Source organism: Hyperoodon ampullatus (genome assembly GCF_949752795.1).
Source record: "Hyperoodon ampullatus genome assembly, chromosome: 11".
Classification (NCBI taxonomy): domain Eukaryota; kingdom Metazoa; phylum Chordata; class Mammalia; order Artiodactyla; family Ziphiidae; genus Hyperoodon; species Hyperoodon ampullatus.
In genome coordinates this window covers 42,724,993-42,737,840 of record NC_136924.1, presented here as the reverse complement: position 1 = coordinate 42,737,840, position 12,848 = coordinate 42,724,993, and positions in this window count along the sequence as shown.

Genomic DNA, 12,848 nt, shown 5'->3' with positions numbered 1-12,848 from the left:
TTTTTTTTTTTTTTTTTTTTTTTGCGGTACGCGAGCCTTTCACTGCTGTGGTACGCGAGCCTTTCACTGCTGTGGCCTCTCCCATTACGGAGCACAGGCTCCGGACGCACAGGCTCAGCGGCCATGGCTCACGGGCCCAGCTGCTCTGCGGCATGTGGGATCTTCCCAGACCGGGGCACGAACCCGTGTCCCTTGCATCGGCAGGCAGACTCTCAACCACTGCGCCACCAAGGAAGCCCTAGCTTCTTAAATATTTTTATGTTTCCTGCTGGCATTCTCTTTGTATTTTAATTTATTGAATACATTAATTATCATTATTTTAATATTTGATCTGACAGATCCAATAACTGGATTTCCTGTGAATCTGTTTCCATTGTTTATTTTTTTCTTAATATCCAATCAATGTCTGATTATCTTTTTTGAATGCTGAACATTGTACGTGGAATAGTGTAAAGGTCATTTGAGCCTCTGGATGATATCGTTCTATGGAGGCATTACTTTTTCTTTTGGCATTTAGGTAGGAACAGATCTCTTTAATCCAATTAGAGAGCAAAATGATTGAAACTTGGCCTTGAGTCTCTGTGAGGGCTGTTTTTTTCCAGTTCACCCTTATTCCAGAGCATAGAATATTTAGGTTCTCCACACTGAAATCGTAGCATGTGTATGAGGGCCCCTTATTTTTGTGAAGCCATGAGCTCCAACTTTTGTCCCCAAAGCTCCATGGGTCTATAAAAACTGGTCAGCTCCTCAGCCTTTCAGCCACAGCTAGAAAATCAGCAACTACCCAGAAGGGAAAAGCCATTCCAGATGTTAAGCTCTGCTCTCTCTGTTTCTCTCCAGAAATTCTCTCTAGAGTTGTAGGCACCCAAGTCCTGTCAGCTCTTTACTCTTATCCGTCAACCTAGAGGTCTTACCTTTTATCAACACCATTCTGTAATATTGTTGTGATGTTGTAGCTTTATAGTAAGTCTTGAAATCAGGTAGTAAGAGTCTTCCCACTTTGTTCTTCCCACTTTGTCCTTTCAAAAATTATGTTGGATATTCTACTTTCCTTGATTTTCCACATAAACTTTAGAATCAGCTTGATTTTATATACATATATGTATATATTGTGTATTTTGTACATTTTTATTGCTATTCAATAAAGGTGCTGAGACAATTCAGTGGAGAATGATAATCATTTCAAAAAGTGGTATTAGAATAATTAGACTCCATCTGCAGAAAAATTAACCTCTATCCAATACCTTGTACCATATAGAAAAATTATCTGGGAATTAATCATAGATCAAAAACCCTGAAGCTATAAAATATCTAGCAAAAAATAGAAGAAAATCTTTGTGGCATTGGGTTAGGCAAGTAGTTCAATAAGGCACAGAAAACAAATCATGAAAGGAAAAATTGTTACATTGGACTTCATCAAAACTGAAAAATTCTTATTGGAAAGACACTCCTAAGAACACAAAATGATAAGCCAGAGACTGAAAGAAAAGATTTGTATATTTAGTGAAACACTGGTTTTAAAAAGTATATTAAAAAATTCACAAAAGTCAATAATAAGAAACTAAACAACCCAATTTAAAAAATGAAATGGACAAAAGATTTGAACAAACCCTTCACCAAAGAAGATATACCAAATAAGCATGAAGCATGGGAAAAGATACTTGGCATCACTGGTCATTATAGAAATGTAAGTAAATTAAAATCAAAATGAAATACCATTACCCAACCAGAAGAATAGTTCAGTGAAACTAAACTTGTAAAAATATTGATAAGGTCAACTGCTGGCAAGGACGTGGAGCACCTAGAACTCTTGTCCATTGCTGGTAGGAATGCAAACTGGTGCAGCCCCTTTGGAAACCAGCTTGACAAGTTCTTCTGAAGCCACATATACAATTACCCAGCAATCCCACTTCTGGGTGTTTTTCTGAGAGAAATAGAACCATATGGTCACACAAACACCTGTATGTGAATTTTCACAGAAGCTTTGTTCATGGTTGGAAAAAAAAAATCCTGTAAACAAATGTCCATCACCTGGTGAATGGATGAACAAGTCATGATATACCCCTACAAAGGGAATAAGACTCAGCAATAAAAGCCAACAGTACATGCTACAAATTCCAATAGCATAGATGGATCTCAAACACGTTATACTAAGTTGAAAGAAGCCAAAGACTGCATAATGCATGATTCTGTTTATATAACAAATTGCAAAAGGAAAACTATAGAGGCAGCAAACAGATCAGTGGATGCCAAGGAATAAGGGTAGGGAGGTGGATTTGACTATTAAGGGGAATGAGAGACCTTTTGGAGGGTAATGGAAACATTCTTTATCTTGATTAAAGAAGAAGCTACATGACCCTATGCTCTTGTCACAATTTGTAGAACTGTACATTTTTAAAAGGTGAGTTTTGCTTTTATAAAAATGATAACTCAATAAACCTAACTTTCAAAAGATAGTTAATCATTTCTCTTTAATATATATCTTTTCTTTATTTATTTCCTCTGGTCATTGCTTCTTGTGTTTCATAATCCTAGTTGGATCATTTATCTTGTGTGGATGCTTTTGCCTGGACAAACTAGGGCTTACACAACAGTTCTGTTTTCTTGCTCCAAATGGAGAATGCAATTTTCAATGAGCGTTTCTGCTGTCACAACTCTGGCTTGGAGTGCAATCTCTGGCCCCAACTTCTCTGAGGGACCAATTATAAATTCTGACTAGTCGTAGGGTTGTGCCCAGCTTCTACTGCGGTATTACCAACTACACAATTGTCCTGGCCCTCGCCTGCCTTCCCTTGATGTCAGGGCTATCGTTTCTGTCTGTATTAGCCTCTCTTGGTTTCTACCTTGGTTATTGGTCTAATCAGGTTTTATATATTTCCTTGAGTTCCTTTTGGTAAAGTGCACATCTTCATAATATCATTCATTCAATTTATCATTTAATAAATTTAAAATGTATGCAATTTTTAAAATACATTCATACATCATGGTCAATAGAATTCTCATATAACTTCAAGTTTTCCCATATTTGTTCTCATTTGTTTTTGGCTCTAGTGGTATTTATCTGTGTCCTGGGGCTCGCCCGCCTTGCTGCACTTAGGAGGCTGAGCCCATCATATGAAGGAGCCCAGGCTGCTGTGCTGGGGAAGAGCCATATGCAGAGCCTGTGTGCTCCAGCCGGCAGCCTGCCAACCACCAGATGAGTGACCAGGGCAACGCTGGATCAGCCAGCCTACTCACCAGTGGACAAGCCCAGCTGAGACCAGCCACAGCGACACAGGTCAGAGGAATGACCCAGCCAACCCACAGAGCCAAACACAACAGTTGTCTCAAGGCACTAAGTCTGGGGTGGTTTCTTATGCACCCAAAGCTAACAAATATAATTGTTATGTTCATAATGTTGTTTCCTGATAAGGTGACTTCCAGTTATGAATTTTCCTTTGAGGATTATCCAGCTGAATGTGTTAAATTTGGGTGCGTATTGTTCATCATAGTCTGTAATTGAAGTCTCCCTTCCTTCCTTCCTTCCTTCCTTCCTTCCTTTCTTCCTTTCTTTCTTCCTTCCTTCCTCCCTCTCTTTCTCTCACTTTCCTTCTTCCTTCCTTCCTTCCTTCCTTCCTTCCTTCTGTTAATAAGGAGTTAAGAGAACATTTATATTCCATCTTTCCTTAGATTTTAAACTAAGGAAAATCTTTTTATTATTTTCTAGTTTTATGACAATGTGGTTTGCAAAAGGAACCCGAACAATTTCTGCTTTTGTAATAGATTGCTGATTTCTTTATGGCTTAAGAGTTCATCTGTTTTTATAAATGTCCCAAGAGTTTTGGAGAAGAATAGATATTCCCTACAGTAGTCATATTTCAGTGATTGATGTCTCTTCAGTTCACCTTTCCCAGACTGTGTGCTTCACAGGGACATTATGGCCGTCCTCTCACAGCTGCACCAAGCATGGGAATGCTACCTGGCACGTAGGTGGGGCTCTATCCACATGTATTTGCTGAGTGATAAACAAATGGACTTAATTAACAATACTAATCAGATCCTGTATTGCCTTACTATGACTCATTATTTATGATTTGTTATGATGACTTATCTTACTAATATGATGAAAAGGGAAATACATGTATTAATTATTTTGCTACCATCCTGCTATTGCCAGCTTCTCCATGGCTATATAACACTCTTTCTTGTGCCTCTTTCTATATTATCTGCTGGGCATAAGTTTTCCTATATCTTTGAGGTTAGCTTTTATCTCTATAAAATTGTAACTTTGTCTTTGGATGCATCTTGCCATGAATTCGTCTTTGTCTGATATTAATATTGGAACTCCTGTAAGCCCGTTGCCTGATCTATTTTTGCCCCTCCATGGCAGAGATGGCTAGGTGACCATCCAATACCGAGTATTCATTTTATCCTTGGTTTAAAAAAAGAAAGAAAAGAAAAGAAACCACTTTTATTTAAGGCATCAATGTGCACATCTAAAAAGTCACATTTTCACTGAAGTAGGGATGGTGTTTTGACTAAGTTCTGGCCAATGAGATGTAACAGGGAGTTGCTTAGTGGGACTTAAGGAAGATTCCTTAAGACATGGCCAGGGAGTGCCATCACGTCCCTTGCCTGTGCCCTGCTGCCTGGAAGACAGATGTGGTCAGTGCCCCTGCAGCCATCTCGGACACTGAGGCCTTCTGAGGGCAAAGGCCACGCACTAAGTGACAGTGTAGCAAAAAGACAGAGCAGATCTAGTCTCCATGGCATCATGGATCAGCCACACATCCCCAGTGTTCTGACACCTGGACTTATATTACATGACAAAATAAACTCTCACAGGCATATTGTGCAGACCCCGGACTAAACTCCACATTAACTCACTCCATTCTGTGGTCAAGACATAACTGAGCAGCCTGAACCTCCGGCCAAGAATCAGGTCTACTCAATTCCTCGTCCTCTGTGGATCCCACATCATCCCACATCATCCCCACTCACTTCATATCAACACTTGTTCATATATTATTTACAAGATTTTTTAAATTTCCTTCAGAATTTTAAAAATTGTTCTACATTTAAATAATTCCAACACTCAAAAAATCCTATGTCAAAGCTTTATCATCAGTGAGCTCCTAATATGTTTTTATCTATTGATGGGCACAGATCTCCAAATTACATCTAAAAAAGGCTACACCGAGTGTGTGTGTGTGTGTGTGTGTCTGTGTGTGTGTGTGTGTGAGAGAGAGAGAGAGAGAGAGAGAGAGAGAGAAATTCTTTTCGTATAGACTTCACACCTTAAAAATCAATCAACTCAATTCAATCAACCTTCACTGAAAACCAAGTTATTGGATTATAAAGGTTTTCTCTTAAAATCTTGGCAGAAACAGCAGACACCTTTTTTCTTTCCTTCTTTCTCTGTAAGCATGGCTGAGTGAGCATATTACACAATGTAGACTCACAGGGAAAATGGTTAGGACTCGAGCCCAAGCAGAGCTCTCTGGACCAGTGCCTTATGGGCATCAGTCCCTCAGGAAGTCTGGGTGGAACATTAGGACGCAAGCAAGTCCCTAACCTAATAAGTTAATAAGACCATCCTCACTCAGCCTCAGACTCACACCCAGACCAGCATCTCCATACCAGTGGGGTCCATGCCGGGGCCACAGCAGCGAGGGATTGTCACTTTCCCTGGTAAACATCATGGCTTCCTCTTCCAGCTCTCAGCACTGCAGGTGAAAGGCTGGTCCTGGGGTCATCGTGTGTGTCCTGCTGACCCTTTGGAACATAAGGAAGCGTGGACCCATAGGAACTTGGGGTCTACATCCTCCCCCATGTGGAAGTGCTAATGCAGTCCAGCCCCTCCAGAGACTGCCCTGAAGACTGAATACACAACCAACACCCTGAAGGAGGCCCTTAGGCAGAAATTTCACTTGGGGACTGGAGTGGGTTAGATAGAGGCCCCCAACAGATATGTCCATGTCCTAACCCCAGGACCCTGTGAATGTGACCTTATTTGGAAAGGGGATCTTTGCAGATGTAACAAACTTAAGGAAATCCAGACCAGATGATCCTGTGTTTAGGGTGGACCCCAAACCTTTATGGAAGAAAGGCAGAGGGATATTTGAGACACACACAGGAGAAGAGGCCACGTGAAGATGGACATAGAGACCGAGGGATGCTGCCACAAACCAAAGACCATCTGAAGCCTCCAGAGGGACCATGGCCTTGCTGACACCTTGCGTTCTGACTTCTGGGCTCCAGATGGTGAGAGAATAAACTTCTGTTACTTTCGGCTACCATGTTTGTGGTTAATTGTTACAGCAGCCCCAGGACACTGATACAAGGACTCAATTCATTAGTGGCAATTTATTAATAAAAATGAGTTCAAATTGTTCAAAGTTGGGGTATTTTGTGCGGCCGTCTGGTAATGTTTGTGGAATCACCTCTGTCAATCTGAAACAGGATAAAGAATAGAGGGTGCCCTTGTGGCCGAGAGGGCAGAGGCAGCAGCCCCTCTGTGGGTTTGGGCATTAAATGTGGGAGGGGAGAAAGCTGAGGCCAAAAGGACCTCATTCGTGTTGGTGTAACTTCTCTCTTCTACCTGGATATTTACACAACGGTTTTCTTTATCTTTGCCATTTAAAAATTTCCCTGGATGGGTCTCATTTTGAGCTTAATGTAGTCAGTTCCTTCTAACTGATGAATGAGCTGTTTCTTCAAGAGAAAAAACTCATCTTCCACATCTCCCAGTTTTGCTCAATTCTGTGTCTTCAGGTCTCTTCCCAGACATATCAACGGCCCGCTTGCTGGCTCTCTGAACTCTGTATGCCACACTGCACGTTGCTCTCATTCCTTCTACCTCTCCGGCCTTTCCCTCTCCAGCCAGGAACAGTAATGAACAGCTTCCCAGGGTCCGGCTTGTCAGGCTCCGGGTTTTATACTAGGGTGGTTATTATTGTCACTATCTGTAGATGAAGCAACCTGGGAACAGAGAGGTTAGGTAAACTGCCCCAGGTCAATCAGCTTGTCACGGGACAGAGTCAAGAGCCTCAAAGGAAGCCTTCTTATTCTCTCGGGATGAACAGAACTGGCCCTGTCCCCAATCCCTACAGATGTCCCATCCACTCCTGAGCATCATCTCTCAGTCCAGCGGGAACTCTGCCCCCAGACATCCAGTGCAAATGCCCTGACCCCCTCTGAGAAACCTCCGCAGGGCAGCAGGGTCTGTGTTAGGACAAGCAGGGCCCCCCAGGGGGACGTGAGATCACTCTGTCTGTCAGAAGCATGTCCGAGCACATCCAGGGTAATTAACGGGACCCTCCAGCTCCTACTGGCTGCACCTATTCTAAAATGTTCTTCCGAACCCTAAACACATCAGACGGTGGCAAAAACAAAAACACCGCCCAAGCAATCACTTAGAAACCCAAGCTGTTTCTTTCTTTCCCAAGCAAAAGCCTGTCTACACACTTCAGTACTTTTACAGCGTTTATTAAGAGCAGCGAGAACTCAGTCTATTTGATTTATAATTGAAAATCATAAACTATAGCCTTCACCTGCTGTTCCCAGGCAATGGTGAAATGATACAAGGCTATTGCATCACTCAGCCTGGTAATTGGCGTGAGCTGGCATCAGTATGCGCCGCGGTGTTCCCAGAGGCCCACTAACAAGTTGATACAACGGCACACGCTGGAGAGCAGAGATTTAGTAAAAATATTATTTCGTGCTGATTTGTTCTCTAACCCGGGACACACAAGAGCCCTTCATTAGTAGGGGATGGAGGAGGAGCAGGCCTGGGTCTGGCATGGACGCATGGTCCCCCAAATCCTTGGCCGCACGTGGACCCCTCAACACCAGCCCAGAGCACAACCGGGCAATGCCTCGGTCATCACCATCACCAAGCCTGGAGTGGAACCCACGTGGGTTCACACAGCCAGAGGAGACAGTGTCCCCACTCAAGGACCCTCCTTTGGGGTCTGAGGGCACCCCCTGCTCCAGGAGGGCTGGTTTTCTGCTGAGCATGGTTCTGCCTCATCTGGCTGGAGCTAGAGACACAGAGGCAAACCAGATGCAGACCCACCCGCCCCTCCCTCCCCTCGGAGCTTCCGGGTTGGAGCAGGGGATGTTGGGGGGATACATCACAGCAGAGAAAATGAAAAGAACAGTCTAGACGAAGAGCTGGGGGTGGGGTCGAATCACTTTTGACTTGTCACCTCAGGATCTCCATGAATGAGTCATGACCATTACCAGCTGGGCTTCGCAGGACCCCTCGGAGCTGGGATGCAGGAGGGTAAGTGTGAACCAGCCATGGGGACCCTTTCAGGTGTTGTGGAGGTGACAGCAGGGGATGGGGCACTGTACATTGCCAGCCAAAAATTTTCATTGGTCCTGTAACATCCCAGTAGAATCTTTTGTACAATTTTTTAATTAATAAAAAGAAGAATGACACCAACATGTATGATGTACACCTATGCATGAGGCATTTTTGTTTCATTATATCATTTTTTATTTTGATTTTTAAAAAGTTAACATGCAATAAAATTGACTTTTTCTGCTTGGCAGTTGTATGAGATTTAATACTCGTGTAGATTCCTGTAACCTCCACAATAAGCAGAGTAGAGAAAAGCTTCATCACCCCCAAGATGCCCACTGGAGTTGTCTCTTTGTAGTTAAATGCCCCCCCCACCCCAAACCCTGGCATCTACTGATCTGTTCTTGGTCATTCTAGGTCAGCTTTCCAAGAAGATGATATAGATGCATCCCGCAGTGAGAGTGGCTTCTTTCCAACAGTGTAACGCTCTGGAGATGCATCCATGTTGTGCATCGGTCAATATTCACTCATTTTTTATTGCCAAATCGCATTTCATTGTATGGATGTATCACAGTTTGTTTATCCAGTCACCAGCTGAAGGACCCTTGGGCTGTTTCCACTTTTTGACGATTATGAATAAAGCCCGTATAAACATTCGTGCTGTGTGGAGCTTTCGTTTCTCTACAATAATTATCTAGAATGGGATTGCTGGGTCATAGATGAATGTATGTTTAACTTTACAAGAAACTGCCAAACTTTTTCCAGAGGAGGTGTATGTACTCTTTTGCATTCCCACCAGCAAAGAATGTGTGAGTTCCAGTTGCTCCACATCCTCACCAGTACTTGATATTATCAGATTTTTTATTTTAGCCTTTGTGGTAGGTGTGTAACAGCATCTCATTGTGGTTTTGATTTGCATTTCCCTGATGCTGAACCAGGTTGAGTATCTCTTAATGGGCTCATTTACCAGCAGTGTGTCCTCTTTGGTGAAGTGTCTGTTCAAATCTTATACTCATTTCTCTTCCTCATTGGGTTTGTTTCTAACTGTTGAGTTTTGCAAACTCTTTACATGTTCCAGATACAAGTCTTTTATCTGATATGTGATTTGCAAAGACCTTCTCCCAGTCTGCAGCTTAGTTTTTCATCCTCTGAACAGGATCTTCCGCAGAGCAAAAGCGTTTTAGTTTTGATAAAATCTTATGTATTTTTCTTTTTAGATCGTGATTTTGGAATTCCTTACATGACAGGTCGCAAATATTGACTCCAATTTTTACTGTCTAAAAATTTTATAAATTTACTTTTATACTTAGATCTATGACCCTTTTGGAGTTTTTATATGAGGTGTAAAATTTAATTCCAGATTCTTTTTTTGTATATGGATGTCTCATTGTTCCAGCACCATTTGTTGAAAAGCTCATCCTTTCTCTGTTGCACCTTGGAAATCTTCACTCAGACATATTTCCGTGGGTCTGTTTCTCTGTTTTCTATTCTGTCCTCTTGGTCTTTATGTCCATCCCTTTGTTACAACATGGTCTTGTATACTGAAGCTTTATGGTAAGTCTTAAAATCAGGTAATGCACTTCATCTAAATTGATGCTTCTCTTTAAAGTTGTTTTGGTTATTGTAATTCCTTTGGTTTTCCATATACATTTTTTTTTTGACCACTCGGCTTATGGGATCTTAGTTCCCGGACCAGGTATTGATTGAACCTGGGCCCTTGGCAGTGAGAATGTGGAGTCCTAACCACTGAACTGCCAGGAATTCCCTTCCATATACATTTTTTAACATTTGTTTATGCCTACAAAAGAGAATCCTGCTGGGATTTTTGCTGAAATTACATTAAATCTATCGTTCTATTTGGAAAGAATTTAAATCTTAGCTACTTTGGGTATTCCCATCCACAAATATAGTTTCTCTCTCCATTTACTTAGGTCTTCTTTGATTTCTTGCATCCATGTTTCGTGGTTTTCAGTATATTGATCCTGTATATGTTTTGTTAGGTTTAAAGCACAATATTTCATATTGTATGGAAATGTTTTAAATTGTATTATTTCTATTAATTTTGCTTTCAAAGTATCCATTGCAAGTATATAAAAATATAATTTAATTTTATATTTTGACCTTGTATTTCTACATCCTTACAAAACTCACTTATTCAAGTAACTTTTTTGTTGATTCCTTGGGATTTTCTATGTACACAATTAAATCATATGCAAACAGCTACAATTTTATTTCTTTCTTTCCAGTATTCATGCCTTTCATTTCTTTTTCTTGCTTTCATGCACTGCCTAGGACTTTCAGTATGGCGTTGACTAGGAGTAGCGAACATGTGTATTCTTGTCTTGGTGCTGATCTTAGGAGGAAAGCATTAAGTCTTTCACCATTAAGTATGATGTTAGCAGTAGGTTTTGGAGGATGCCCTTTATCAGGTCAAGGAAGTGTTCTACTTTTCCTTGTTTGCTAACAGCTTTTGTCATGAATGGAGTTGAATTTTGTTAAATGTTTTCCTGTGAAATTTTATTTGATCATAAGGTTTTTCTTTGCAGTCTTTAGTATGCTAGATTATAGTGACTGGTTTTTGAATATTGAACACATCTTTTTATATTCTTGGACTCAATTTGCTAATATTTTGTTGACATTTTTGCATCTCTGCTCATGAAAGATATTGATCTTTTTTATACTCTCCTTTTTTATCAGGGTAGATCTGCCATCATAAAATGAATTAGGAAGTGGTTCTCCATCTTTAACTGTCTGGGGAAAAAGAAAAAGCTGTATAGATATGGTATTACTTTGTCTTTAAATATTTGACAGAATTCACCAGTGAAATCATCTGGAACTGGGCATTTGTTTTTCCTTTTTCCTGTGGAAGATTTTAAGCAATAAATTCAATTTCTTTGATGGATATGGGATTCTTCAGGTTATCTATTTCTTCTTGAGTGAATTATGGTAGTTTGTGGCTTTGGAGGAATTGATCCATTTCATCAAAGTTGTCAAAGTTATGTGTGTAGAGCTGTTTGCAGTGTTTTCTTATTAACATTTAAATGTCTGTGGAAAGTGTAGTGATAGCCCCTCTTTGTTCAAATTGATCATGTCTTCTCTCTCTCTCTTTTCTTCCTTCCTCCCTCCCTCCCTTTCTTTCTCTCTCTCTCTTTCTTTCTCTCTCTCTCTCTCTTTCTTTCTCTCTCTCTTTCTTTCTTTCTTTCTTTATTTATTTCCCAGTCTGGCTAGAAGCTTATCCATTTATTGATTAAAAAAAAAACAAATTTTGGTTTCATTCTTTTTTGTTTTTAATGTTATTGTTTTCCACTTCAGCCATTATTATTCCCTTTCTTCTCATCATTTTGGGCTTATTTTGTTTTTCTTTTCTGTAGTCTTAAGGTAGAAACTTATACTTTTTATTCTCAGCATTCCTTCTTTTCTCCTATAAACAATTTAATGCCATACATTTCCCTCTCAATGTGTTATTAGCTGCAGCCCACAGATTTTATATGTGGTTTATACGTTATATTTTCATTTTTGTTCAGTTCAAAATATTTTTAAATTTCCCATAAAACTTCTTCTTTGACCCATGTATTAGTTAGGAGTATGCTGTTCCAATGTCAAATATTTGAAGATTTACCAGCTCTTTCTCTTGTCAATTTCTAGTTTCATTCCATTTGGTTCAGAGAACATACTTTGCAAGATTTCAAGTCTTTTAAGTGTATTGAGATTTGTTTTGTGATTAGAATAAAGCCTATTTGGTGAAATATTCCATGTGCACTTGGAAAAAATATATATTCTTCTGACATTGGTTAAAGTATTATTTAAATATCATTTAGATCCATTTGGTTGATGATGTTCTCAGTCTTCTGGGTCCTTGCTTGTTTGCTATTTGTTCCATTGATTACTGACAAGGGAGTAAAATAGACAAATTGCCAATTTGTCCAGTTTCTTTTTCAGTTCTATCAGTTTTTGCTTCATTTACTTTGAAGCTCTACTTTTTAAGACTGGTATATCTTCTTTGTAGATTGAGCCTTTTATTATTATGTAATGTTCCTCTTTATCCCTGATAATTGCCTAGAGAAACCCAGCGTGCAGCAACGAAGACCCAATGCAGCAAGAAAGAAAGAAAGAAAGAAAGAAAGAAAGAAAGAAAGAAAGAAAGAAAGAAAGAAAGAAAAAAGTAAAAAAAGAAAGAAGAAAGAAAGAATTTATTAAAAATAAATAAATAAAATAAAATAACTTTACCAAAAAATGTGTGTTTTATGACTGATCTCCATCTCTTTCTTTTAATTGGTATGTTTAGACTATTTACATTCTGTTTTTCTTTCCTATTTCCCATTTTCTTATTTAATTGTTTTAATATATTTTTAGTATTCCATTTTATTTTATCTACTGAGTGTTTGACTATACCTTTTGTGTGAGTTTATTTTAGTGATTGCTATAGGAATTATAAACACAATGAACTTTCATATAGAATTTCACACAGTCCATATAGAATTAATATTTTGCCCTTTCAGGTGGACTGTATAAACTTGAGGATCACATATGTTCCTTTACATCCTCTCTAAGTTGTATTATT